This window comes from Austrofundulus limnaeus, unplaced genomic scaffold, assembly GCF_001266775.1.
Source record: "Austrofundulus limnaeus strain Quisiro unplaced genomic scaffold, Austrofundulus_limnaeus-1.0 Scaffold82, whole genome shotgun sequence".
Taxonomy (NCBI): Eukaryota; Metazoa; Chordata; class Actinopteri; order Cyprinodontiformes; family Rivulidae; genus Austrofundulus; species Austrofundulus limnaeus.
Window position 1 is genome coordinate 37,040 of NW_013952484.1, and position 5,329 is coordinate 42,368.

Consider the following 5,329-nt stretch of genomic DNA (forward strand, 5'->3'; position numbering starts at 1 on the left):
TCACTGCTCACATCAATAATGTTACTCAGTCTGCCTACTTCCACCTCAGTAATATCAACCATCTCCATCCATCTCTCACTCCCCGCACCACAGCCATCCTTGTCCACAGTCTTGTGACCTCACGGATTGAGTACTGCAACTCTCTCCTTTTTGGCCTCCCCAACAAATCCATCCATAAGCTTCAGCCCACAACCACATCACCCCAGTCCTGCAGCAGCTCCACTGGCTCSYGGTCAAATCACGCATCATCTTCAAAATTCTTCTTCTCACATTTAAAGCTATCCACCATCTTGCCCGTCTTACATGTCCGACCTCGTACACATCTCCATCCCCTCCCRCTCTCTCYGATCCTCTTCTTCCCTAAACCTCCAAGTACCCACTGCCYGCYTCTCCACCRTGGGGAGCAGGGCCTTCACCTGTTCTGCACYTCTCCTCTGGARCTCTCTACCACCTGACCTAAGAAACATCACCTCTCTTCCTGTGTTCAAGACTGCTTTGAAAACACATCTCTTTAGATTAGCATATCCATCTTAACTTCATTTGTAAACAATGCTCTATAACTCATGCCTGCTTGTCTAACTGTATTTTCACACATTCTCCTATGATGTGCCTAGTGCTGTAAGTGTCCTTGGGTGTCCTGAAAGGTGCTTTTCAAATAAAATGATTATTATTATTATTATGTTATTATATTGTTATTAGAAGAGACTTGAACTTTTACCAAAGTAATTCTATGATAAGATACTTGTACTTTTGCTCAAGTGTCACTTTCAGGTACTTTATACAACACTGTCTGTAATACACTGAGCTTGTCTCYGCATCTGAAAACAAACAGTTGAATTGTGTGGGTTAAAGCGATTTATATTTGATCAGCACACAATGGATCAGCTTCAAGCTGGGGCCCCCRTTTCACCGTAAACTGCTGACCTCCTAGAATCTAGTCTCCAATCATCATCGCAAATAAAAAGAAACTGTACCCATGTGTGATTTTTGTTTTTATTTCTCCAAGCTATCAGAGAAAACAGGAGCTCGTTCCTACCTGCATTAGAACAACTGAGGAGCTCGTTGGGTGACATCTGGTCACATTTACTACATCACGTCTCCACATTGGTGAGGCAGCAAGACGAGTGAAGAGGGGGGACGGATATTCAGTGATGAAGGGAGAGAGAGAGAGGAGTGAGGGGTGGTCACAGAGCAGTTTCCTGCAGAGAGAAAGTTGGCTCGGAGCCACTCGGAGCGTGTTTGTGCGAGGGGAGTCAGAAAGGGAGGGCAGCGGGGAGAGGAGGGAATATGTCAGAGTGTCGGCGTGCGAGCAGCTTGATTGAGCGGCGTGCAGGAGAGGAGGAAGACGAAAGCAGGCGATGGTCGTCAGGAAGTAGGCAAAGCAAACAGAAGGAAGCCTGTATTTGTTGTTCGACACATCTGGAAGGAAGTGGAGAGCCATGTTCTGTCTGAAAGGTAAGCGAGTCCAAACTGTTGGAGTGTTTTTCAGACAAAGAAAAGTTCGACTTCATCTCTTTCATGCATCCAAACTCCTTCAAAACGACTTTCTTCCTCTTGTGTTTGTCTTGAACAAGAGAAACATTCCTTCGTTTTGCACTTTAGTCACTTATTCCTTTGTTCCTTCTTTCTGAACCGTGATTCATTCAGATTCCACGACTTTCATCCCACCTCTCCGAGCACTGCTGGTTCACTCTTCATCTCAATTACTTTATGCCTGACAGATTCATGCTTTTAGGGGGATTAGTTGATTCTAGTTTGTCATTGTTTTTCAGTGTGTTTAGGGTTGGAGTGATGTTTCCATGCATGTGATCGCCCATTGTCTACAGTAACAGCTGGAGATGCAGCAGGAACTGAGCTGCCATGTGTTGACTATTAAAACAGACATATGCAAAATCCACTTTTTTAGCTGTTAAAAATTTTTGTTGTGTACTTCTCTAGACCAGTATTTCCCAACCTTTTTAGACTTGTGTACCCCCAGAGTCATTTTGTCATACCACTATTACACCTTCAGTCTAACATAATGATGATTCTCCAAAACTATAATGTACTACAACTGATTTATTAAATGAAAATTATTTATTTAAACCCCTTGACATTTAATTCTTAGGCATTTTATTTTTTTCCAACTCAAATTAAACATAAAGGTAAATATGTTGCCTTGAAAGTGAATAAGTAATTAAATATTAAAGTGTACAGGTACAGGAAGCAGCATTCAAAACACATTGTATTCTGCAAAATACATCAGAAACTCACCCAAATGAGCAAATTCAGTGAGATTCCACGTTTTGTACTGAATTCCATTTTGTTTTGTCAATTCCGCAATTCTGTCTCGGAAATCGTAGGGCCCTACAAATCTCAGTCCTGTTTTTATTCATTTCTTTACACACCTGTGAAWTTTTTCTGCATACTCCCTGTAATATGTTYGCGTACCACTAGGAGTACACGTACCCCTGGTTGGGAATCACTGCTCTAGACGTGCAGAAAATTTGAATTTAGCTTCTCCCGGTGCTGYGTTTATTTCATGTTCTGTTTGGGTCATRTTTTTCAACCCGTTCARTTTTCTCTATCTTCTATTACATTTTCTGAACAGTATTTGCAGTTGAACTTCTAAATAAGGTGGACTTACAAACTGTAATTTGGTGGTCTTCATTCTCCTTTGACTCTGGGTCAGACTCTGGCTCCCAACATGTCAGGCTGGATGGACAAGTCTTTCATTGTTGACATCTTTTAATCAATTTGTAAATAAAACATTTCTACGCTGCTATATAGTCGTAAACCCCTCTATCAAAYTAGAATGGACCGCTCTGGAAGCTGGAGGTGAGCAGGGTTTGAAATGCCTCATTTAGATTTAAAGAGACAGCCTCAAAACGCGTTGATCTGAGACACACCTCAGAAAAGGGGTGAAAGAGGGGCTTGTGGAGTTACAGTAAGGAGGAACTCAGACCAAAGCATTGCAGTTCCACTTTACATACAGCAGGATATGTCTCCTTTAACTGCAGTTAAAATGACATAAAGGAATAAATTATTATTTTTCTGTAAATCTCATTCAGTTTTGTCTCTTGACACTCTTTTTAAACRTCTAAATTATACATTATACTTTATGTAATAATCTTGTATAATTCAACAAATCCTAATGACTAAGCATTATATTGTTTTGCACAAAGCAAACTGATAAGTTGGTTCAGACTGTGTTGGTTGGAATCTGCACAAACAGTAGTTTTGTCAGTGGAAGAACATTGTGTTTATTCTTATAGTATCGTTGTTGCAGGGCTCTTATGCAGCAAAAAGATATGATAATGATACAACTGAGGGAAGTTTATTACTTGCAAATGTTCAGGCTCATCCTGGAGAGCTTTTGAAATCTGCTCAACAAATAACATTTATTGTTTTGTTCTGAAAACTGATCATTAATAGGGCCATTTTCAAGTTTTTCTGAAAGATATTTTGGCATCAGATTTAACAGGATGATAAATGTGTTGGAACCAGATTGAAAGTTGAGTTATTTCTTATTGTTTTTGTTTAAGATCCAATTGAGTCTTTTTATTCAAGCAAATGGGGAAAATGCTCTTTTGTGATTTATGATTGAGGAAATGAGATAAAATAAATCTGCATTGCAGCTTCCCAGTTTACCAGCTGTAATCATTAATTCTTACTGTCAAAACAGTCCACACATTGTGACTCAGACTTGGAAAAAAATGTACAGAAACAGATGTTAATCATGTTAGATGAGGTCATTTAMTGTTTCTGTACAAGACGGCCAAAATGTTCTTTTTTCACTTTTTTTATAAGTCAGATCAGGTCATTTAGGCCTTTCTTCCTAACATAAACTGCAGTTAAAAAAAAATCTCCAGTTCCAGTTTGGGTATTTTTGCTTCCAAACACTTAACATACTGACCCAAATACTCATCATATTAAATTCTGTGATCCAACCAGTAGATTAGCCCTGGTGCCAGCTGCAGAAGGTCTGCTTATGATTTAAACAAGCCCACTCAGTTGAGGTTTCCTGCTCTGCAGCAGATGTGACACATTTCAGTCCATGTTTCTGCRCATCCAGCTGTGGCCAGAGTGGATTCTCATCTGTTTTCACCACCGAAACCAAAACCTCGCATTAAAGCGTAAGCCTTGTGTGAGGGTAGATTTATGCTCACTGGATTTGGTGGGGCTTTTGGTATGTTACATAAGTTTATTTCTGTACTGTAGCCCCTGGTCCGGTGGTCTGTCCAGAAAGATGTGAGCAGAGATTAGTTGGAGATGAAGATGTTGATGCTCCTTAGATTGGAGGTTTCCTGCTGTGTGAAGGGTAAAGAAACTGACCACCTCATTACAAGCCTTCATAAAACCATCTCGATCTCTGTCCAGACTGGAGGAACAGATGTTTAAAATGTACATCAAGTAAATATTTGATCATTTGCCACCATTACTGAGAACCTCCATCAAACTTGTTAGTTTAGGAAATATTGGCTGGTATTCTGTAACTCGAGTCAAAATTAGAAATGCTTTGTTGGTAAGCCTCGTTTAGCAGTTGGAACATTTAAGATGGCGGCCCCACCAGTGACCAAAACACCTGTGCAATGACTGTCTGGAGAGACCGTGGCCTTTTTGACCTGAGGCTGACCCACATGCTATAACCCCTGGTCATGTGGACCCTGGTGTTGATGGATGTTCTCGCGCTCGATGTGACAGGCTGGTTTTTCTCCAGTGGAGAGGAAAGTGAGGAGGACAGGGGGGAGGTGCTGGAGCGTAGGTAAAACGGGAGGTGTTTTACTAGCTGGATGCAGACTTCTAAACCAACTTTTAATTCAGCTAAAACGTAAAGCTCGTTTGCTTCTTTGGTAAAGTATTTTCTGGAAAGCCTAACTATAATAAATGCCATGAATCGGACTGACGATTGATGTCTTTGGACGTTTTTTATATTATTATTTTTCCAATAAAAAAAAATCAGATTTTAGTATTTTGAACTTTATCTACCAAGTGTAAAATTTGGCATTTTAGTAACTGATGGATGCACCATATTGTTTACATTTATTACTTGCCACTGAAGACAAAAAGGTGATGAGGTTTTAGATTTTGGTTGTGTTTGTGTACTTGTATTTGTTACCTTATTAGGACTGTTTCTGGTATACACACTTTGTCAAGAGCGTGCAATTAATGGGGACCGAGTACCAGTCCCAGTAAGGTGGAAATCCATTTTTGAGTTGGGGATTAGGTTTAGGGTAAGAGGTCAGGGTTAGGCTAAACAATTGAAAATGAGTGCAAGTCAATGAACAGTCTTAATAAGCATAGAAATACAAACTTGTGTGTGTGTGTGTGTGTGTGTGTGTGTGTGTGT